The sequence below is a fragment of the Carcharodon carcharias genome, chromosome 11, assembly GCF_017639515.1.
Source record: "Carcharodon carcharias isolate sCarCar2 chromosome 11, sCarCar2.pri, whole genome shotgun sequence".
In the NCBI taxonomy this organism is placed as follows: domain Eukaryota; kingdom Metazoa; phylum Chordata; class Chondrichthyes; order Lamniformes; family Lamnidae; genus Carcharodon; species Carcharodon carcharias.
The window spans coordinates 129,761,587-129,786,972 of NC_054477.1; positions in this window are offsets into that span (position 1 = coordinate 129,761,587).

The following is a 25,386-nucleotide window of genomic DNA, read 5'->3' on the forward strand; positions in this document are numbered from 1 at the left end:
AACAAAATAAAACATTCAGATGTCGTTTTAATTCTCCATGATTTTTTCATGTTGACATCTCTGTTCTTGGCCCGCTGCACTACTGCAGTGAAGCTCAACATAAGCTGGAGGAACAGCACCTCATCTTTCAACGGGGTACTTTACAGCCTTTTGGACTCAACATTGTCTTCAACAAAGTCAGACCATAAACAACTCTGTTCCCCCATTTTGTCTCCTCTTCTTTGCATGTTTCATCTTATCTTTGCTTTCAGACAACAGCACATCTGCTCTAGGTATATCTTGGTTTTTTTTTGCCCCATCACCATTCCTTTTGGCCCTGTAAGACTAGGCTTCAGTCATTAAATCTCTTCTGTCTCCTGCCCTTTTACAGACCATTCTTTGTCCTTGCCCTACCCATCCCTTGCTCAAAACCTATTACATCCCAAACTTTTTCCAGTCTGCTGAAAGGTTAACGACCTGAAACATAGGGCAGGATTTTACATGTCAGCAAGAGGGGACGGGGCCCGCTCGCCGACGCGTAAAACGTTGTGCAGTGACGTCAGGGGGACCACCTGAAGTCACCGCGCCCCATTTAAATTTTCAGGAAGGTGGGGCGCAGCAAAATCAGCTGCGCGCCCGCCGACCTATCCATGACCAATTGAGGCCACTGACAGAGTCAATTATGTCATTAAAGGACCTGCCCATCTAACCTTAAGATTGGTGGGCAGGCCAGGAACCCCGGTGCGAACTAGAAAAAGCATGAAAACCCATCCACGGGTGAGATGAGGTTTCATGCAACTTTCAAAAAATTTTAGTAAACTTTTTTTGAAAATTATGGACATATCCCAACTCGTATGACATTGTCACATGAGGGGACATGTTAGGGAAATTTCATTTTTCTATTTTAAGTTTTTTTACATTTACCGCCGATCTCCCTGAGGCTGCACTTAGCCTCAGGGAGATGAGTGTGCTTTTTTGTGCGCATGCACAAAAGAGCGCACTCTTGATTTTGGGATTTCTGCCCCCTCCCACCCCCAACTCCCAACTCACATAGGGAGCGCATAGCGCTTCTGTGCAGACGTCTTGCTGGGCAGGCCTTAATTGGCCTGCACACGTAAAATGGCGCTGCACCTCCAAGTGGGGGCACCGATCGGAAGTGCACCTGTGTGCACCCGCCCTTCAACTTTCCCCCGTCTAGGGTGGGGGTGGGAAATTCAGCCCATTAACTCTGTTTCTCTCTCCACAGTGCTGCCAGATCTGTTGAGTATTTCCTGTATTTTTTGTTTGTATTTCAGAATTTCAGCGTCTACAATATTCTGATTTTCACATTTTAAAGATATAGCTCACTTGGCCAGTGTTCAAGGTATTGCACTTTGGCGTCAGCACAGTTATTCTAAGCTATTGTGCCTTACTTGCATTTATTTCTCTAGAAAAATCAGTAATTTTAGGCTTATCTTTGTAATAGAAAGTATGCTTGATGATCAGCAATCATTAACCCATATAGATTGCTTCATCATATCCTTTATCTAAAAATGTCAAAAAGGGAGATGAAGTTCTTATGCCCAAATGTTACTTCAATCCAAGCTGGAGGCTATTTTTTGCCAAGCTGTTGAACATAAATTCATGCCTGATCTTAGGCATGAGCCACTGGAGGGTATTGTTTTACTAAGGCCATGGTAAACAGCTGCTGCCTATCTCCTTCTAGAAAGGAACGAATTGTCTGTCTTCTTCCATCTCCTCTTTTCTTCCAAATGTCAATGGAGTATTGTTCCACAAATTAGTTTTCTTTACATGAGTTTAGGCAGTACTAGTAGACTACTTGACAAAGAGAACATGATGACTAAGCCCAATTCTATTCTCACCCTGCATTTCCTACTGTTTTTCCAGCTAGAGTTACTGATTAACAATTACAAGCAGGAACTCTGTGCAATCTTTTACCCTCCTGAACCCAGATTACTGAGTAAGTGTGGTGCTCCAATGACTACCCCAATAAAGAAAAGAATGAATTTGCATTATATAGCACTTTTCATGACTTCAGCCTGCCTCAAAATACTTTTTAAAATTCATTTATGGGATTTGGGCATCACTGGCTACGTGAGCATTTATTGCCCATCCCTAACTGCCCTTGGGAAGGTGATGCTGAGCTGTCTTCTTGAACTTCTGCAGTTCATACCTCTGGAGGTACACCCACAGTGCTGTTAGGGATGGAGGTCCAGTATTTTGACCCATTGACAGTGAAGGAACAGTGATATATTTCCAAGTCAGAATGATGAGTGGCTTGGAGGAGAACTTCCAGGTGGTGGCATTCCCATGTGTCTGCTCCCCTTATCTTTCTAGTTGGTAGCTGTCATGGGTTTGAAAGGGACTGTCTAAGTAGGCTTGGTGAGGTCCTGCTGTCCATCTTGTAGATGGTACACACTGCTGGCACTGTGCATCGGTGGTGCAGGGAGTGAATGCTTCTAGATAGGGTGCCAATCAAGTGGGCTGCCTTGTCCTGAATGGTGTCAAGTTTCTTGAGTGTTGTTAGAGCTACACTCATCCACGCAAGTGGCGAGTGTACCATCACAGTCCTGATTTGTGGCTTGTAGATGGTGGACAGGCTTTGGGGAATCAGGAGGTGAGTTACTCGCTGCAGGGCTCCTACCCTCTGATCTGCTCTTGTAGCCACATGATGCACTGCAAAAACTCTCAAGCCTCCTTAGACAGCACCTTCCAAACCCACGACCACTACCACCTATAGGGACAAGCGCAGCAGGCACAGTATTTACATGGCTAGTCCAATTCAGTTTCTGGTCAATGGTAACCACCAGGATGTTGGTAGTGGGGGATTCAGTGATGGTAATGCCATTGAATGTCAAGGTGTGACGGTTAGATTCTCTCTTGTTGCAGATGGTCATTGCCTGACACTTGTGTGGTGCAAATGTTACTTGCCACTTGTCAGCCCAAGCCTGGATATTGTCCAGGTCTTGCCGCATTTGGACGTGGACTGCTTCAGTATCTGAGGAGGTGCAAATGATGCTGAAAATGGTGCAATCATCAATGATCAACCCACTTTTGACCAAATGATGGAAAGAAGGTCATTGATGATACAGCTGAAGATGGTTGGGCCGAGGACACTGCACTGCAGAACTCCTGCAGTGACGTCCTGGAACTAAAATGATTGACCTCCAGCAACCATAACCACCTTCCTTTGCACTAGGTATGACTTCAACCTGATTCCCATTGATTCTAGTTTTGCTAGGGTTCCTTGATGCCATACTCAGTCAAATGCTGCCTTGATGTCAAGGGCGGTCACTCTCAGCTCACCTCGGGAGTTCAGCTCTTTTATCCATGTTTGAACCAAGGCTGTAATGAGGTCAGGAGTTGAGTGGCCTTGGCAGAACCGAAACTCAGCATCAGTGAGCAGGTTATTGCAGGTTGATGACCCCTTCCATCACTTTACTGATGATGGAGAGTAGACTGATGGGGTAGTAATTGGCTGGGTTGGATTTGTCCTGCTTTTCGTGTACAGGACATACCTGGGCAATTTTCCACATAGCCAGGTAGATTCCAGTGTTGTAGCTGTACTGGAAATGCTTGGCTAGGGGCGCAGCAGGTTCTGGAGCACAAGCCTTCAATACTATTGCCGGAACATTGTCAGGGCCCATAGCCTTTGCAGTATCCAGTGCCTTCAGCCATTTCTTGATTACATGTAGAGTGAATTGAATTGGCTGAAGACTGACATCTGTGATGCTGGGGACCTCCATAAGATGCCGAGATAGATCATCCATTTGGCACTTCTGGCTGAAGAATGTTACAAATCCTTCAATCTTATCTTTTGCACTGTTGTGCCGGGCTTCCCTATCATTGAGGATGGGGATATTTGTGGACCCTTCTTCAGGGAGTTGATTAATTGTCCACCACCATTCACAGTTGGACGTGGTAGAACTGCAGGGCTTAGATCTGGTCCGTTGGTTGCGCAATTGCTTAGCTCTGTCTTTCACTTGCTGTTTGTGCTGTTTGGCACACAAATAGTCGTGTTTTTGTAGCTTCACCAGGTTGGCACCTTATAGACAATGAAGTACTTTCAAAATATAATTGCTTCTATACTGTAAAGCTGTCATGTTCTTCCTAAAATGTAATGCTCAGGCCTGGACACAATACTCTAGCTGGGGAACAAACAGTGTTTTGTACAGGTTTAGCATAACATCTGTACTGTTGTATCATATGCCTCTATTTATAAAGCCCAGGATTTCATTTGTTTTAATAACTGCTTTTTTAACTTGTCCTGTCACCTTTAAATATTTGTGCACAAACATACTCAGACTCTTGCGCCCCTTGTCTCTCCCCATTCTTTCAAGCAAAATGTATCTCTTCATGCTTTTCTGCATTAAATTTCACCTGCCATGTGTACACCCAATCCAGCAGGCTACTCTGTGATCTTGAAGTTTATTAATATCTTCCTCACTCTTTACTAGATTCATGTCATCTTCAAATTTCAAAGTTGTACCCTCTGCGCCCAAGTCTAAGGTCGGGATTTTCTGATCCTGCCTGCCACGGGACCGGATATTCCCATCCCGCCTGGGGACCGGAAAATCCCGGCTTAAGTCATTAATAAAATTGGTCAAAAAACAGCAGTGTTCCTAGTATTAAACCCTGGGAACACCACTTCCAGTCTGAATGCCTTCCCACCAGTTCAAAAAACAGCTATTTATCACAACTCTCTTTTTTATCACTTAGCCAATTTTTCATCCATGGTGCTACTGTTACTGTTATCCCATGGGCTTCAATGTTGCTAACAAGCCTAATATGTGATACTTTATCAAACACTTTTGAAAGACCTATACAACATCAACTACACTGTCCTCATCCATTCTCTCTGTTACCCCATGCTGAATTCAACCAAACGAGTCTGGTTCTCCTTTATTAGTCCATGCTTACCCCAGGCTGTTAATTTTCTCCTGAATTATTGTTTCTAATTATTTCCCTATAAGGGTTGTTAAACTGCCTGTAGTAGCTGGGTTTATCCTTTTCCACTTTTTTGAATAAAGGTGTAACATTTACAATTGTCCATTCCTCTGGCACCATCCCTGTATCTAAGGAGAAGCAAGATTGTGGCCAGTACATCTATAATTTCTACCTTTGCTTCCCTCAGCAAACGAGGATACATTCAATCCAGACTGATGATAGCAAGATCTGAATAGAATTTCAGTTACTTTTGTAAGCCAACTATACATTTATTTACAAACTTTCCATTCCTGTGGGGAACTCCTTGACACCTGCTTGATATTTCTGGAAATAGCCACTGATAGTACAGAACTTGAGCATTGCTGAAAAATAGACATGTCAAAGCCTTTCACAAGAATACCAATATAAGGGGAAAAGAACAATTTATACTGAATGAGAAGAGAGTGTTGATTGGTTGGCAAACGGATTCTGATTGACAGAAGCATTGCCATGGTGAATGCACCAGTGATGGTTTTTTTTAAAAATTCATTCACAGGATGTGGGCTTCACTGGCTAGACAGCATTTATTGCCCATCTCTAGTTACCCTTGAGAAGGTGGTGGTGAGCTGCCTTCTTGAACTGCTGCAGTCCATGTGGTGTAGGTACACCACAGTGCTGTTAGGAAGGGAGTTCCAGGATTTTGACCCAGTGACCGTGAAGGAATATTATATATTATATTTCCAAGTCAGCATAGTGAGTGATTTGGAGGGGAACTTCCAGGTGCTGGTGTTCCCGTCTATCTGCTGCCCTTGTCCTTCTAGGTAGTAGTGGTCATGAGTTTGGAAGGTGCTTCTAAGGAACCTTGATGCATTCCCACGGTGCATCTTGTAGATGGTACACACTGCTGCTACTGTGCGTCGGCGGTGAAGGGAGTTGAATGCTTGTGAATTTGGTGCCAATCAAGCAGACTGCTTTGTCCTGGATGGTGTCCAGCTTCTTCAGTGTTCTGGGAGCTGCACTCAACCAGGAAAATGAAGAGTGTTCCATCACACTCCTGACTTGTGCCTTGTAGATGGTGGACAGGCTTTGGGGGTCAGGAGGTTACTCGTCGCACGATTCCTAGCCTCTGTCCTGCTTTTGTAGCCATAGTATTTGTATGGCTGGTCCAGTTCAGTTTCTGGTCAATGGCAACCACCAGGATGTTAGTAGTGGGGGATTCAGTGATGGTATAATGCCATTGAACATCAAGGGGTGATGGTTGGATTCTCTTTTTTTGGGGATGGTCATTGCCTGACATTTGTGTGGTGCGGATTTTACTTGCCATTTGTCAGCCCAAGCCTGGATATTGTCCAGGTCTTGCTACATTTGGACATGGACTGCTTCAGTATCTGAGGAGTCGCGAATGGTGCAATCATCAGTGAAAATCCCCACTTCTGACCTTATGATGGAAGGAACGTCATTGATGAAACAGCCGAAGATGGTTGGGCTTAGGACACTACCCTGAGGAACTCCTGCAGTGATGTCCTGGAGCTGAGATGACTGACCTCCAACAATCACAACCATCTTCCTTTGTACTAGGTATGACTCCAACCAGCAGAGAGTTTTCCCCCTGATTCCCATTGACCCCAGTTTTACCTGGGCTCCTTGATGCCAAACTCGGTCAAATGCTGCCTTGTTGTCAAGGACAGTCACTCTCAACTCACCTCAGGAGTTCAGCTCTTTTATCCATGTTTGAAACAAGGCCGTAGTGAGGTCAGGAATTGAGTGGCCCTGGTGAAACCCAAACTGGGCATCAGTGAGCAGGTTATTGCTAAGCAGGTGCTGCTGGATAGCATTGTTGATGACCCTTTCCATTACTTTACTGATGATCGAGAGTAGACTGATGGGATGGTAATTGGTTGTGTTGGTTTGTCCTGCCTTTTGTGTAGAGGACATACCTGGGCAATTTTCCACATAGTTGGGTTGATGCCAGTGTTGTAGCTGTACTGGAACAGCTTGGCTAGGGGCATGGCAAGTTCTGGAGCATAAGGCTTCAGTACTATTGCTGGAATATTTTCAGGGCCCATAGGCTTTGCAGTGTCCAGTGCCTTTAGCCATTTCTTGATATCACATGGAGTGAATCAAATTGACTGAAGACTGGCATCTGTGATGCTGGGGACCTCCAAAGGAGGCCAAGATGGATCATCCGCTCGGCACTTCTGGCTCAAGATTGTTGCGAGTGCTTCAGCCTTATCATTTGCACTGCTGTGCTGGGCTCCTCCATCATTGAGGATGAGGATATTTGTGGAGCCTCCTCCTGCAGTTAGTTGTTTAATTGTCCACCACCATTCACAACTGCATGGGGCTGACTGGATGGTGACTGACAGTTAACTGCCAAGCATTGTTTGAAATTTGATTAATGCCATCATCATTCTCTTCTCATAGGATATAAATTTCACCCTGATACCATTAAAAAAAATCTAACTGTGTTCTTTGGAGCTCCAATGGCTGTGTTATGGGAGAAGACGGCACTTACCTGGAGGAAATTAATATTAGAAGCATGACATCCCTGATTGCTACAGTATATCTTCTAAGATTGGTCCATAAGTAATACTGAAACCTTAACGGTCTAAGACCCTTATTTTGGCTCAGTGATCCAAGTTTCTTCAATTGTTTCCCCAATGTTTCTCTACTCAGACACCCTAGATTCAATCATTCCTTTACTTGCTATCCCAGCTTGGGATCTATGAAGTCAGATTCCATGTTGCAAATGAAAAGACAACTGGGAAAATTTTTTTAGAGGCTGTTGAACAGGATCAGGATCAAATTTAACAGAAGAAGTTTATCAGCAATCTGTATATTATTTCGCTGTCAACTCAGCTATTATATTGGAAATGGAGTGATTGTGGGATTTCAGTCTTATTTATGAACACCAGCTGCATGAGCAATATTTTACTCATTTAAGAAGAACTGAGTGATTGATGGATAGAACTTTGATCTCACCCATCAATCTTCAACCAACCATTCCTCAATTTGGTAAGACAGTACCCATCCATGTATCCATTAGTGGGTGAATAATTTACAAATGCAAAGCCTTTTAATGCCATCATCATTCACAGGGAGAAGAAAAACAAAATCCAGTATTCAGTCCATTGAAGCAATATCTGCCTTGCATCAGGATACATGCTCAATAGATTTTCTGTTTGGTCTCAATTTGGCACTAACACAAGACAGACAGGATAATCTAATTACTAACTGCACCCTGCTACAGAGAGCTGAATGTCAGAGGCAATTTTGTTCCATTAAACTTGTGGGAGATAAGTTGCTGTTCATTCAATACATTTTGCAAGAAATGCGCATAACCTATCTAAAATAAAGTTTGGATATGTGTGAGCAAGCTTTATCATTACTCAGTAAATTTGTTCATTTTTATTCTCAACACGCAGGTTCAATCATCGTTAATGAGGATAGGCTATGTTGGGTTACTGTGGATATATTATACTTCTGGACTGCACCAAAATACTATTGGTGATGGCGAAAGAGAAAAAGAGCCACATATGCTAGAAACGTTAAGTAGCTCCTTCCTGAGACACAGTGAGAAATCTCAGCTGCCCTTATGTTTAATGCATTACAAGGCTACAAAGAGGTCGCATTGCTTGGCAGGGTGCCAAATGTAAACTTCCTTCTGCAATTCCATTTGACTGATCAACTGTATTTCTCCAGCACCTTTACTTCAAAATATCTACAACACTTATATATATAGGTCTTGACATTCATTGGTGCCATGCCCACATTTCAAGGATAAAATGGGCACCTAAACCTGCAATATGGTGGGTCGGGCATGTGAGCTCCTTTTCACCATAGGTGTTGTTACAGACAGAAGGGGGTTAATTTAAACAGCCCTGATTTCTCTTCTCGCCACCCATCGATTATCAGAAAGATGTTTTAATTTGCTTACCCTTTTATAAGTGGTGGCATTTTTCCCAACCCCTCAGTTTTGATGTGATCCAATTTTCTATTAATACCCCCAGCAAACTTGGCATAGGATGAACTCAAAGGGTTAGCTTATTTGCACACTTGCAAACCATGGGAGGAGGATCACCATGTTGCCTCTTGTGCACTCATACAGTAAAAGAGTGATAGAAAAAAAAAATTAAAGTGCAGGGACCATAGTGAAAAGAAATATTGTTTCACGTGGGTTCCAGAGTCCAGAATCAAAGTCCAATGAGGTACCCCTTCACAGAGGTCTGTGAGCTGAAAACCAATGTTGCATAATTCACTTTTCCGGTGGTGTTGACTTCACTTGATGAGATAGACAGGCAGAGATGAATCAGTCTTTTAGGCAATGGTACAGAAATTCTAACAGGAACAGTATAGGTGTGGCCAAATATTCTATATGGCCTGAGCCCCTTTTCTGTGCTGCTGCTAGTTAGATGCTAAAATGGCAGACTGAGGTTTTGCAGTACAACAAGGCAATATTATTGGCTATAGAAGCTAGAGGTCCATGTCACATAACTCCCACCTCTTCACAGTGTCTTTGATAAGTGATGTGTATCCACCATCTGGGTCTCCGAGAAGGTTAAATGTCTTAAACATTAAGAATTGAAAGGAAGGTGGTGGGGCCTTTTGTCCTAGAAGGTGATTAGACTCTGGTTGGCCAGCCTGAGTTATGAAATGCAGATGGCCTTCATGTAGCTCTCTTTGAATTTGGTGTGTGCAGCCCATAATGTGCCGTTAGCACATCTCCAGAGATAATGATGTGTAAGTTTCTTTGAAAGGGCTAGATAGCTACTTTTGTTCAGGGGTCACACACAGTCAAAGATTCAGCAGTTTAAAAGGTCTTTAAGATCTTAGAAATAGCCATGAGGATATCTATATCTATTTTATAAAAAATATATGGGGTGATATCTTAGTCCTTTCACAGTGTACTGCGAGTACAGTGTACTGTACTGTGTACTGTACCCCACTGTATTTGTAAAGGCAGAATAAAGATAGCCAGATGAAGCACCTGAGAGACAGGAGTTGGCCAATTTACATATGCAAGTAGGAGATCTAGAGGCTCCCTCTTATCGCTTTTAACATATTTGAAATTTAAAATGGCCACAGTTGTCAGGCCACCATTGTTGAGGGGAAACCGCTCCACAGGGTTGCCAGTGGCCACAGCCATGGCCAGATAGGTATAATGGTGGTGGGGAGGGCCTCAAAGTGATTCTAAAGCTCTGGTCCCCTAGTCTGTTGCAGTGAGGCTGCCTCCAGACAACTGCCGTGCTCTCGATGATCTTGGGAGCCAGCAGGCTGACTGGGAAATTCTGGTTGCCTTCTGATTAGTGGCCTTAATTTGCCTTTTAATTGACTTAATCAGCTACCTGCCATTTTTAGGCAGTTAACCATTCTGTACATGATCTAGCCTCCAAGAAAATGGCCAGGAGTTGGGACTGTGGTGAAAAACCCACATGCTGGCTGGTGTCAGGAAATTCTGCGCCTGTCCACCTCCATTCCCACATTCCACCCCCCACCCCACCCCTATATTGACACCAAAATCCTGGCCCCAGTGTCTGTTTGAGGCCATCTATGAAAATTAGCCCCCATGCAGTCTAATCAGTGGTTCTTGAAGGGATTGCTCGAGGCCGCTAACAAAACGGTACATTGAAAATAAACTTAACTGATTCTGGAACTGAAGGCCATTGCTGAGCTTTGCTTGGTCCTCTCCCTCTCTCCCGACTGCTTCTCCTCTCCATCTTCATCAACCTTCCCAATAGCCTCCTTCCCTCTCCCAGCCATCTCTCTCTGTGATTGCTTACTCCACCTAGGATTTAATGTAGGCGGCTGCTGGTGATGCAGCATCCTGAATTTGAAATGCTCTTTACCAACAAGCTGCCAGGGAATGCTTAGTAGGTATCAACAGTTCACTGACCCGCCATGAATAAGACCCAATGACTAATATTGGGTGTGTCTCAAGCGTACTTATTTAGGGATTGCTCCCTGCTCTAAGTTTGCACCGGCCATCAACTCTAGTTCCCTGGTGCTCAACACTGAATGAAAGTCTTAAAAAAAACCTTTCGAAACACCTTGAGAAATTTGTGCTGACCCAAACAATGGTTGTGGGTTTATTTGTTCAAATTGCGACTTCTGTTCAGTAAATTAAACATTTTTTTTGGTTTTAGCATGTTGGTGCTGGCTCATGAGTAATCTAAATACTAAACATTATGGCTCTTGACCAAAAACCAATTAATATACGTATCATTTTCACAAGTTTCTGTATTAATATTTATTTTGCTGGGAATAAATAATTCTGTCTTTTAGCACTTTGCTTATCCTGTGAGAATCATGTTTCTGAAGTAGAGAAATCTAATTGAACTTTTTGTTTAGGTGATTCTTCTTGTATATATGGAACCATAAAAGAAAGATTTTGTGCTGTGAATCAAGACTGTGCACAACCTCTTGTGCATCTGTTCTTGCTCAAGGAACACCATTTGAGCTTGTACAGACCATCACAGAAAATGAATACCCTCTTGAAGTAATAATCCTACCCATATGCTAGCTAAATCCAAAAAACGTTGCATAATAACTTCCTTCTTGCTTACTTTTCGGAAGAAAGATTTGAACTTGTTTAAGAAACATCTGCTTGTACCTTTCTTTTCAATAAATCAAAAAATAAAGCATGTTGTGAATTGGATTATCAAAGAAACGGAATTTCAGGATGATGTTATCCTACCTATTTTGAACAGATTGATGTCTTTATTCAGAGAAAGGGATTTCATAAAAAGCACCTTAAGCATCCTGATACCTATATGTGAATAACTAATTTTTAGGCAATAGTATTTTAATTCTGGCTCTAATTCTTGCCTCTTGACTATTTCCGATGACAAAGGCTGGAAAGGTAAGCCCTTGGAATATAGGGCAGAATCTTCTGGCTGGCGTGCGGGTGGCGGAACCAACATGCCAGCGCTTAAAATGTCGCGTGCTGACGTCATGCGAGCTTCCCAACGTTAGCGCACGGCATCGCGATATTTCGGTTGGCGGATGCGCTATGCAGCGGGACGCACGCCCGCCATTAATTAAAGGCCTCGTTAAGGCCCTTAACTTGTCAATCGTCGAAGATTTTGAGGGGCCCGTGTGAACTTCGGCTCGGCACCCGGGCCCAACAGGCAGGCGGGTAGGTGATTTTTTTACAAACCTCATCCAGTGGCGGGATAAGGTTTGATAGCGGTTTTAAAAACGTTTAATAAAGTTTTTGTTTATTTCATTAACATGTCCCATCTCGTGTGACATTTTCACATGTTAATGAATTTCTTATTTTTCTATTTTTCATATTTGCCAGCTTTTCAGCGATCCCCCTGAGGCAGCACTTTGCCTCAGGGAGATGTGATCTCTTCCACACGCAAGCACGAAAGAGCGCACTCTGACAGTTGGGGAATCACCCCCACCCCTGCACAGGAAGTGCATTGTGCTTCCCGTCAGGCGGCCCGCTAGGTGGACTTTAATTGGCCCACCACTTAAAATGGTGGTGAGGCTCGTTTCAGCGGCGGTGATCAGCTGCCCACCCACTGCCGAGCCATCCATCAAGGGCAAAATTCTGCCCATAATGTGGAGAATTGTGAAGATATACAGTTTGGTGGGAAAAATAGAAACACAGATTTTTTTCAAATAGTGAGAGACTGAGGAATGTTGGCATTCAGAGAGACCTGGATGCCCTTGTACATGAAGCGCAGAAAGTTAATGTGCAAATGCAGCAATCAGGAAAGCAAACGATATTGTAGTCTTTATTAAAAAGGTACTGGAGTAGAAAGTAAAGAAACCTTATCAACGGCCTTGGTGAGTCTACACCTGAATGCTCTGTACAATTTTAGACCACAAAATTCTGCTCTGTAATACACTGGAGCCAGAGCTACGGAAGTCAGTGACTCTCAAAATGGCAGGTCGCTGTTTCAGGCCACTTCCAGCATGGTGCCCCATTCTTGTGAAGGTGCCAGTGTGGACATGCCATGCCTGTGCTGGAAACCTACAGAATGGACAGATCGTAATGTGAAAAAGTCGGTCAGGCTGATTTGACACGTTTTGAAACTTGAGCTAAGTCCAGTTAACACCCACTGCTAGTCACTCACGGCTGAGCATGCATTCAGCTGCACAAGGGTTGCCCCCACTAACTCTCTATATAGGACCAGCCAACCAACTTGCAAGTGAGGTGCTTTTGATTACCTTGGCTCTTGCAAAGTTTATGGAAGGATTGTGATGTGCCCTTCAAGAGCTTTGCTGACTTACTGTTTTGGAAGGGGGTGTTGCTGCGTCCTTATAGAGAGGGCAGAGGAGTCTTTGTGACCTCTCTGCAGAAAGACTGCTACACTGATAGGGGCTGCAGATGCCGTCCCCCTTGGTCCACTCAGGTGGAGACACCCAACACTCACAGGAGCATCTCCATGTTTGTGGTGGTCTGCTGCACAGCCTCACTATTTTATGGACACAGCCATTGCCACCAGGCATATGCAGGCCACATTGGGAGAAGTAGCAGGAGCAGGAGGAAGAGGAGGAATAGGAGGCAGGGAGGAGGCATCCCGGACCTCTTCACTCTGTATGGGTTGTCCATGAGCACCTCCTGAGACTCTGTTGCCCTTAGGACATCATCCCTTCGCCTCTATAGTCCTCCAAATCCCCACATTCCCATCCATCTAACACATCCCATCCCATGACAGCATCCTCTTGGTCAAAATCCTGCAATAAAAATCACCAAATAAAAGCTTTCTAACTTTATTCAACAACCTTATTCAATGGCACATCCAAGAATATAAAAAACAATTTACCCTCATGCATCTCCTTAGTGCATGTCTTGTAGGTACTTTTGCCTGACTTAGTGATCCTACACAGTGCTACTACCTCAGTGGCTGCAGCATGGCTGGTGAAAGACTGTTGGCTTTCACTGATGAAGACTGCAAATGTCCTTGCAGGACAACCTGTAGCAGCTCTGGGTTTTGAGGCCAAAGATTCAGCATATTTATACACTGATTGACCTGGTACAGGGGAGTTATTTCTTGAATCACATTACTACACTTTCACTATTGTAGTTAAGTGTATGGGAATACATAGGGAAATTTTGTCTATAGCTTGGTACTGAGAATTAAAGAGTTAAAATATGAGGTCAGATAGTTTAAACTTATTTTGTATTCCATTGAGTTTATAAGGTTGAGGGGTGATCTTATAATGGTGTTTAAAATAATAAGGGAATTCAAAAGGTTAGATATAGAGAAACTATTTCCCTTACTAGAGGAATATGGGATCTTAAAATCACCATAAATCATGCTACGTAATTTAACCCTGCCTATAAGATAACCCAATTCTTTCCAGCCACAAAAAAAAGTTTTTTCATTTACCTTGCATATAAGTCGTCCCAGCTTTTCAGCCATGACACTCACATTAGTAATCAGCCTCAATTGTTCAGCCCACAATTGCATAAATATTTTACTTACCGATATCTTATAACTGGGCACAAGGGATCAAGCAGGTGATACACACTGTGTCGCAAAGATGCATGAGAGTTTAAGACATGCCCAGTCTTTGCATTTTATATTGAAGACATTTCAAATTGGTGATCCCCACCCCCATGCCAGCAGTTCACTTTTATACTTGGTGTATAAGTCAACCCCCATTTTTGGAGGGATCTTTTGAGGCTTCTTTGCCGACATCTTCAGTAGAAATAAGCCAGTTGGGAGTGGAATCGGAAAGCACCTTTTCACAGAAACAGTAGTAAAAATATAGAATTCTAATACCTCACTCCACCCCTATCCCATAAGGCTGAGGAAAGTGTGTAAATTGGAATTTTCAGTGCTGAGATTGATGGATTTTTATAAGGTAACAATTTCAAGGGATATGGAACATAGGCAGGTAAATGGAGCTGAGAAAAAGATCAGCATGATCTAAGAGAATGGCAGAAGAAGCTCACGTGGATGAATGGCCTAATCTGGTTCTTATGTTTTGTGTCCTTGTATAAGTGGAATTTCTTCCAACTTGCTCTTACTCCCCATCTCTCTTTGACCTTAGTCTCTCTCTTCCAATTTCAGATTAATATATTATTTGAAACTGATAAAGCATAAAAAGGTACAAAAAGTGTGTAATTGCTTCACTGTAGTTTCTCTCTGTTAAACACACAATGTAACAGTGTGGTGAATGTGTTTAAGGATCTAAATGGCCTCCCCTGCTTCCTATATTTCTACGTGCTTGCAAGAATCATTATCCTTCCAACAATGTCAATAATCTGAAATAACATCATTTTTTTCTGTCTCTGTGCTCTGTAGTTAGCAGTTGTAGAAAGTGACAGTTAGTTGACTGGAGGTTGTAACATTTAAAGCACTGATGTTCCAATGCTTGACACATTCAATTCTGCCTAGGAACAGGGACTCCGTTCGGATGTTTTAATAGGTCACACAGATCAGTTCAAAGGTCAGTGAACAGCAGTCAGTGTGAGTCAGTTGATTAAGGAGCAGCCAAAGAAGGTGGCTAGCTCCATACAGCTGAAGTGTTGCAAGCTCTGAGGAGCTGGGGATTAAGTGAAACCTTGGGAGACATTTGGTAGTTCTGTGCAGTCGGGGCTCAGAAGAAGCCTGTTGGGAGCTAAGAAAGCAGTGGAGGGTTGCTGGCTCCGTGCTGCTGGGGGGTGGGGGGGGGGGGGTGCGGGGGGTGGGGGGGCAAGGGCTCAGGGAAGCCCACGAGCAGCATTTGCTTGGTACAGCCAGGGGATTGGATCTCAGCGAAACCCATGAGCAATGTTCTGCTCAGAGTAGCTAAAGAGCTGGAATTGTGCCAGTGATTACATGGTGGAATGCAGCCTTGTGAATCCAGTGGGATGCCATCTCAAGAAAAGGGATGGAGCCACAGGGAGGTGAGCAGTCCAAGTTGGAATGGCTTTTGAGGGAAATCAGAAGCTAGATTTTCGAAAGGGGATAGCTGAAATCCCTCATGAGGTAGACAGAGTTTTTAAAGAATTTTGTGACTCACAGATATCACTTTCGTCTGGGTGGGTTACTGAGAAATGCCTGGGATCTGTCTTGGCAACACCAGCCATTTAATGTGCAGTTTGTGGTGTTTTTGACCACAGTTTGCCTGTTAATTCATAATTACTTCATTTTAATTCTGAATGATAGAGTATAAAATGGACATTGTAAATTGTTTTATTTTTCTGACTTTGTATTGTAAAGTTTATTTTGCTTTGTTTTAAACCATAGAATCTTGTGGCTTTATTCTCTTAGTAAGTACCTGGGATCTCAAACTTGTCTACTTGAAACAAAAAGTTATTGGTCCCAAACAGGATCATACCAAAATTTGGGGACCTGGTCCACGATCATAACGAGGCTGAGAAAATACTCTTGCACTTCTCTGGGGGCAGTGCACAGGAAACTGTGCTCCTCCGAGGAGCTTGTTATAGGTCATTATTATACAACAAAAGGAGCAGTGGTACTGTGACTGGTTCCTGTTGACCATTGCATACTTCCCATCAGTCTGAAACACCCTTTCCCAAGGCTACAAAAGTAAAATACCGTAGATGCTGGAAATCTAAAATAAAAAACAGAAGATGCTGGAAATTCTCAGCAGGTCTGGCAGCATCTGTGGAGAGGAAACAGAGTTAACATTTCAGGTCAATGACCTGTCAGCAGAACTGGGATAAACTAAAAATGTAATAGGCTTTAAGCAAGTGAAAAGGGGCAGGGTGGGAAAAAGGACAAAAGGGAAAGTCTGTGACAAGGTTGAAGATAGGAGAGATGAAATGACAAAAGAATTGCTGAGACAAGGCCAAATGGAATGGTAATGGGACAAGTAAAGAAGCAAAGGCTGCGTCTGGAGGAGGTGCGAATGCCAGACCAGCTGCCACCCAAAAGCAAACAGGAGAGAGAAAAACAAGACATAAAAACCAAAACCAGTTAAGAAAAAGGAAACAAAATGTGACCAGAGGTCACAACCCAAAACTGTTAAACTCAGTGGGCAGATTTTACAGTTGGGCTGTGGGCAGATGACCTTTCTGATACATGGTAAAATCAGACGTGGTGAATTCAGGTCAGCTTGCTGATGTCATTACATCTGAATGCAATATTACTGAAGGCGAATGGGGCAAGAAGTCAGAGGCAAACCAGACCAATTATGAATTTGTTGTGGCAATTAATTTGCCAATTAAATTGCCAATCCTTGCATTGGAGCCAGTACAACAAAGGCTCACTTCATTGGTCCCTGGGATGAGAGGTTGAGTAAATTGGGTCTAGATTTTCTGGAGTTTAGAAAAATAAGAGGTGATCTCATTGAAACATTCAAGATTATGAAAGGGCTTGGCACATGAATACTGAGATGTTGTTTCCCCTGGCTGGGGAATCTAGGACAAGGGGGCACAGGTTCAAGTTATGGGGCCAATTGTTGAGGAATGAAATGATGAGAAATTTCTTCACACAAAGAATCATGAATCTTTGGAATTCTCCACCCCAGAGGGTTGTGCATGCGCCATCATTTAATTTATTTAAGACTGGGGTAGACAGATTTTTGATCTCTCAGGGAATCAAGGGATATGGGGAGCTGGCAGGAAAGTGGAGTTGAAGCCCAAAAAAGCCATAATTGTATTGAATGGTGGAGCAGGCTCGACGGGCTAAATGGTCTACTGCTCCTATTTCTTGTGTTTTTGGTTCAATGGAGTTTCTGCAAATTAAATCAACTAAACATTGCTTATATGACTTCATCAAGCTGGACAAAAAAAAATTGAGTCATCATTAAACTGAGGGGCCTTCCGTGACTGTCCCTCTGCCATTGCTGATGGTGGTTCACTGACCAGTGGTTCTGAATGTTTCAGGAGTGCTGGGGCTGACCGAATCATGTCAGCCCCTCTGCCTGTAGCTGACCTTCAATTCCTGCCTCTGAACTGCACTCTGCCCTTCTCCTCCAGGCTCTCCCTTGTGCTCATGTACACTGCCGCAGTCACTTAAAACCCCTTCGGCAGCTGCTTCCACCTGTGCGCCTGCCCTGCCAACACCCTCTAGCCCACTCTGGGCTTCTCTTTTGTGAGAGTCCCACTGGTCGGTCGTTAATCGGCCAGCTGGCATGTGATTGGTGCGGGATCACGGGACTGGGTGGAGTGGGCAAGCCACCCGCTTCTGCTTCCAACTATTTCACCTGCTTGCACAATATAAAATTCAGCCCAATTTTCAGACCGGAAAGTTGTAATCTGTCTAACTGATAGATGAGGTGCTATTCCGCAAGCTTACATTGAGCGTCGTTGGAACACTGCAGGAGGCAGAGGACAGTGAGGGAGAAAGGTGGAAAATTAAAATGACAGGTGGCTGGAAGGTCAGGATTATATCTTGTAGACTGGTTGTTTATGTTCTGCAAAGCATTTGCTCTTTCCAGTGGTGAGGAGGCTGCATCTTGATCAGCAAAATACTAATTTGAAAGCAGTACAAGTAAATTGCTGTTTCACCTGCGCAGACAGTTCGGGACCTTGGACAGTGACAGGAGAGGAGGTATAAGGGCAGATGTTGCATCTTCTGTGCTTGCCTGAGAAGGGCCTGTGGGAAGGGGTGTTGGAGATGAATGAGGAGTGTATTGGGGGCATTGCTGGAGGAACAGTGCCTTCAGAATGCTTAAAGTGAAGGGGAAGTTGTGTTTGGTGAAAGCATCTGTACTTTCTGTTCCTTATTTTGCCAATTTTATATCCATGATACCACTCTCTTTAATCCCATGGCCTTTAATTTTGTCACCACTAATGTTAGATTGACTAGTCTCTAATTATCCACTTAATCACTCTTTTCTATTTTAATCAGCGGTGTAATATTTGCAAACTTCCAGTTCTCTGGTACCACCCCCATATTCAAAGCAGATTGGAAGGTTGTGGTCAAGTTTCTGCAATTTCTATTCTTATTTCTCTCAGCAACCCATAATGCATCCTGTTCAGACTGGGTGACTTTTCTACTTTAGAACCGCCAACCTTTTAAATGCTCTTCTTTATCTATTTTTATCCTATCTAATATCATTGCTCCTTTACTGCTACATTGGCAGCATATGTTTTTCTAATGAAGACAAATGCTAAATTTAATATCACAGCCATGCCGTCTGCCTCCACAAGAAGATCTCCTTCTCATACTCTGGTTTTGCCACTCTTGACCCTTTGTTTTTCGATCTCCTCTATACGTTCAATGTTCAGCTTGTCTCTCTAGTGAGATTAATCTTACAATTGTCATAAGCCTTCTTTTCCATATGTCATTTTAGCCTCTATATTTTAGTCATCCAGGAAGCTTGAACTTTGGATGCCCTTTCCTCTCTTCCTCATGGGAATGTGTCTACTCTTTTGTTGAATCTTTTGCAAAAAAACTGACTGTTTTGCCTACCAGTATTTGATTTCAATCCATCTAGACTAGATCTCTTTTCAACTCACTGAAGTTATCCCTGCCCCATTTAAGTATTTTAAAGCTTGATTGTACCTTGTCCCTTTCCGTAACTTAATGATATTATGATCACTGTTCCTCAATTCCCCTTCCACTGAAATATACTTTACTTATCCCACTAAATGACAGCATGGAACTTCTCTCAATCAATCAAGTGAGAATCATGCCCTGAGACCAATAAACCACTGGCAAATGTGCATGTGATCTCATTGAAATGTATAAAATTCTTAAAGGTCCTGTTAGAGTCAATGGTAGAGCATGTTTTACCTTGCTGAGGAGAAAGTTCTTCACTCAAAGGGTTGTAGTTCTTTGGAGTTCTCGAAACAGAGTGCTGTGAATGCTCAGTTGTTAAACACATTCAAGACAGAGATCGATAGATTTTTCAATACAAAGAGCATTGAAGGATATAGGGATAATGAGAAAATTGAGGTAGAAGTTTAGTCATGCTTGTACTGAATGGCAGAGCAGCTTCAAAAAACTGAATGAGCTGTTTCTATGTTATTCAGCAAGGATTATGGAATTGAGTATGTCTGCTCTGTTGAATGGTTTTGAAGATGTGTAAAGCGTATTCTGCATATTAACTTCATGAGCCAGAGAGTGTGGTCAAGGAGCAGAAATCATGGCCAGAATTTAATGTTCTCCCCTATGGTGAGTTTGGCAGCGGGGGCATTTAATTAAGCAGGAGAGTGGCAGGTGGGGAGCCTGCCACCTTCCAGTTGCCACCCAATCCAGTCCATGGCAGGGAGGCCCGTGAACACCCTCCCCAGCCTGTCATCAAATGAGACCCCTAAGTGAGCAATTAATGCCCACTTAAGGGCCTCATCCCACCGCCAGCGATGGGCAGGGGTTTGCTTTGTGGGGAGCATGACAAACAAACACTGTCTGGATTGCTTACGGGCTCCTGGGAGTTGGGGATGGGGTTGGGTGGGGGGGGGGGGTTCCTCATTCAAAGGCACTCAATGCCTGCTTGAGGATTCCAGAATTGGGGGTGCGGGGGTTGCTGACAGCCACCCCTCTGGCTTGTACTGACCCGTTCTCCACTCACCTGTGACTACTGCTCCACAACCACCTCTCTTCCCCCCACCCTCAGTCAGCTGTTGCCTGGGATCCAGCGATGATACTGGACCTCAGGTGGATGTTGTACTGGCAGTAGCCACCATTATCTAGGTGGCACCACCATTCAATAGTGCTGCTGGCCTCTGATTGGCCAGCAGCCCTTGGCAGGTAGGACTTCCACTCTTTGGGCCTTGATCCCGGAGAATGGCCACTACTATCCAATTAAGTGCTTGAGTGGCAGATAATTTGGCAGCCGTTCCCTAAAAGAGGTTACACGGGGCTCTTGCTGCATCTCCAGGCAGCAGGCGAGAACCCTATTGCCTCAACTAAATTCAGCCCTAACGGCCTTAATGTTCATCACAGCAACCTGAGAGTGACTTTGGAGCAAGAGGAGGGGTGGGAACACGGCCCTGAACTAGAGAATGTGACCATGAATGAGAGGCTTTAGTTTTGTGGAGAGGATGGGATTGTTCTCCTTCAAGCAGAGAAGGTTAAGGGAAGATTTAATAGATGTTCAAATCATTAAAGACTTTGGTATGATATATAAGAACAATGTTTTCAGTGGCAGGTGAGTCCATAACCAACACTGAGTTCACCAATTTTAGAAATTCAGGTCATAACTTCTCTCAATTTTTTGGACAGCAATAATTCTGATTTTCCCATTTACATCTCCTCTGTACCTGTCTTTGTTTCTTGTTCCATTACCATCTCTTTTTGCCTTGCACCATCATCCCTTTTGTCATTTCATCTGTCCTGCCTTTCACCCACTCTCCTGCCTTCCTCTATGCCTGTATTTGTTTAAATATCTTGGAAGCAGTTCAGAGAAGATTCACTGTGTTGTTTCCTGGGATGAAGGGGTTGACTTATGAGGAAAGTTTGAGTAAGTTTGGCCTATATACATTGGAGTTTAGAAGAATGAGAAGTGATCTTATTGAAACATATGATTCTGAAGGAGGTGACAGGGTAAATGTTGAGATGATGTTTCTTTTTACCTAGGTGCACAGTTTCAAAATAAGGGGTCTCCTATTTAAGATGGAGATGAGGAGGAATTTTTCTCTCAGAAGGTCATTAACCTTTGGAATTCTTTTCCCTAGTGAGCAGTGGAGTTTGGATCGCTGAATATATTTCAAGCTGAGCTTGACAGATTTTTAATGATTATGATGACAGGCAGGAAAGTGGAGTGAAGGCCTCAATCAGATCGGCCATGATCTTATTGAATGGTGGAGCAGGCTCGAGGGGCCGAATGGCCTACTCCTGCTCCTATTTTTTTTGATCTTATCTAATGATTTTAGGTGAGGCCTGTAGCAGGTGTTAACTGTGTAAGTTGTAGTGAAATGTTCCATTGTGATTGCAAAACAGGGAGTGAAGGATTGCTATTATAGGATTAAACTCTTGTTTTATTAGACTGTACAGAGAATGGGTCAAATTGAAAGGGGAGTCTTATGTATATGATAGCATAGCGGTTATGTTACTGAACTATTATTCAGCCGTCTGGGTAAACAATTTGGAGATATGAGTTCAAGTCTGATCATGCCAGCAGGGGAATTTAAATTCAATTAACTAAATATGTCTGGAATAAAAAGCTAGTGTTAGTAATGGTGGCTAAGAAACTATTGGTTTGTCATAAAATCCCATCTGGTTCACTAATGTCATTTAGGGAAAAATATCTCCATTCTTACCTGGCGTTTCTATATGTGACTCCATAACCATGGCATAGTGGAACAGCTGTAGTCCCAGCAGTGGCCACCACTCCTGGCCGGCAGTGCTGGGCTACACAGCTACCAGCCATCTGATTGGTCAGCAGCTGTCTATCTTCCCGAGATAGGGGCAGAAGTCTCGCCTTAAAGCAACTAAGGCTGTTCTCAGCATTACTTTGCTGGAGGGCAGCTATCGGGATTATGGGCGAGCTCCACCCCACCTGAATTTTTAGCTGGGGGTGTGGAGTCTGGGCCACTCCATAAAATCCAGCTGTGGGGCAGTGCTCAATACAGCCACCCATATAAAATAGTCACCGTCAAATCCAATAATGAATTTCAAGAAAAATTCCTTATCCAGAATGATGAGCATGTGAAATTCACTACCACAGGGATTAGTTGAGGTGAATAGTATAAATACTTTAAAGGGGAGGTTTGCTATGCGCATGAGGGAGTAGGAAATAAAGGATTATGGTGATCGAGTTAGATGAGGAAGGATAAGAGGTTTAAGTGGAGCATAAATGCTCCATGAGCAGAATCTTCCGGTCAGCATGCGGGGGTGGGCCTGACACGCCGAGGCATAAAATGACGCATGATGATGTCGAGTGTGCGTCCCGCTGTCATTGTGCACCATCACAATATTTCATCCGGCAGGCGCTCGCTGGAGTTGGCTGCGCGCCCACCGAAATGAAAACGGCCTATTAAGGCCATTAAGTAATCAACTGAGCCACTTGAGAACGCCTGTCCAGCCTTAAGGTTGGCGGGCAGGCGGAAAGCCCGAGCGGTCTTCGCATTTTTCAGGAAAATGAAGCTTTTATTAAATAAATAAATACATTTTCATAAATATAAAATCATGTTCCCACTCATGTGACACAGTCACATGAGGGGACATGGTTGAATAAATTTTAAAATCAATTATTTTGTTATTTTAATATCCATTCAATCTCCGAGGCAGCTCTTGTGACTCTTTTGTGTGCATACGCAAAAGAGTGCTGGCCCTGACTCTCCCTCCTTCTCCCACCCACACAGGTAGCACTGCGCTATTGGCCACGTGTTATGCTAGGCAGGCCTTAATTGGCTCACCCGCGTAAAATGGCGGCACAGAGCCATTCGCAGCCAGCGATCGACTCCATGCCTGCCCCAGCCTGCTCTTGCCCGCCATCGGAAAAGTCCTGGGCCATGTAATAGTTTGGTTAAATGGCCTTTCTATCCCATGTATTTTGTTATTCTATGTAAATGATATCGAAAGGAGCAAGGGTGGTGGGGTTAGTTTGGATTGCTCCAGTGAAATGTTGGGCCAAATGACTTGCTTCCGTGATGTTCTGATGTTTACTTTGCTCCCTGATGTAGCTATCAACATCCTGAGGGTTACTATTGACCTGGAACTGAACTGAACAAACCAATTAATACTGTGACTACAAGAGCAGGTCAGAGGCTGGGAATTCTGCAGAGAATAACTCACCTTATAACTCTCTAAAGCCTGTCCACCATCTATAAGGCACAAGTCAGGAGTATGATGGAATATTTTCCACTTGCCCGGATGAGTGTAGCTCCAACAACACTCAGGAAGCTTGACACTGTCCAGGACCAAACAATCCACTTAATTGGCACCCCATCCAGCACCTTAAACATTCACTCCCTCCACCACCGATGCACTGTGTAACATCTACAAGATGCACTGCAGCAACTCTCTAAGGGTCCTTCAGCAAACCCACAACCTCTACCACATTGAAGGTCAAGGGCAGCAGATGTGTGAGAACACCGAGCCACACACCATCCTGACTTGGAACTATATCGACTTTCCTTCACTGTTGTTGCTGGGTCAACGCCCAGCACTGTTGGGGTATCTACACCACATGGACTGCAGCGGCTTGAGAAGGTGGCTCACCTCCACCTTCTCAAGGGCATTAGAGTTGGGCAATAGATGTTGGCCTAGTCAGCAATTCTCACATCTTGTGAAAGAATAAAAAATCTACACAAAAGAAGGCAAATCTTAGGAGTTAGGCATCAGAACATCAAGCACGCTGCACCAAATTCTTTGATCTTTGTTCATGTTGAGTGAAGCTCCATATCAAAGGTCACAATTGCAAAACTACATTTTCAGTTAATTCATTCCTGAAAGAAAACTGGTGTTATTTCCTGTGGAGTAGGAGCTGGAAATATCTGGTATCATGTGATTTCCTTCAGGTATGTGAGTCTCATTTTTATTACCCTATCACCAACTGCAATAACTATTGACTGTGTCTTCTCATGATTATCATGTTTCATGGCAAAATATCACTCATGCCGGTGTTAAATAACATGGGGTTACAGGTTATAAACCTCCCATTGTATTCAGGTACTGGGATATTATTTTATCTCACAGAGTTTTTACCATGATTAATTTGTTCCAATCTATGTAGGGACTGAAAACCTTAATAGCTGAAAGAATGACACATCAAGATTTCACATTTTAAGATGTTTACTGTAACAAAGGACTAAAAACACTAATTACTAAACACAACCTATATCTTTGTAGGCAGCTTATACATTAAGCCACAGAACAGAACCCACTCCCCACCCCCCGCACTTCTATTTCTTAACCCAACCAAACAACCAAACAAAATAAACTTCACAGATACACAGTACAGCGTCCTTTAAGTTGACATTCAATTTTCCCAGAATCAATTCAAAGTGATTCTTAGCTCCTGAGCATTTATTCCTGTTCTTTTATTTTCTCAGCCTGGTAACTTGAAATCTTAGATCTGTCTTTCACAGTGAGGTTTTCTTTCCTAAGAGACTCCCTCTAGCCCAACCTAGGTGACTCTTCCAGCCTTGTTTTAACTCCCCATGAATTTGGTATTTTAGATCCACATGCAAGCTTCCACCCACATTCCTGTGCAATGAAACAAAGACACTTACTTGAATGCTAGACACCCCCTCTCCCCTGGATCCAGGCAGACTCCAAACACTGTGTGTGACATTTGGAGTAATTAGAGTAATAGCCTGTAACCTGATCTTTACAATGGATTCCGCTGTATCCTTCCCCATGTCCATCTGAATCACATGGTCCTTATATCTCGGTGAAAATGCTAATTACTTATCCTTGAGAGCCCAATTCTCATCTTGGAACTAAATGAGCAGTTTAAAGCACAACTGTTTACAACCCTACATTCTCAACATTTTTCTGGGACTTTGGAGACTCACAATTAGTTTACACACACATACGGCTGCCATAGTCTCTTCTTCCCAGTAAAATCTAAGCCTTTCTTTGGCCTCTTACAATCAAACCACCATCAAACCTTATTGCCAGGCAGACTTCAGAACAGGTCACATTACCCCCTTCATTTTATGCTAAATTTAAAAGC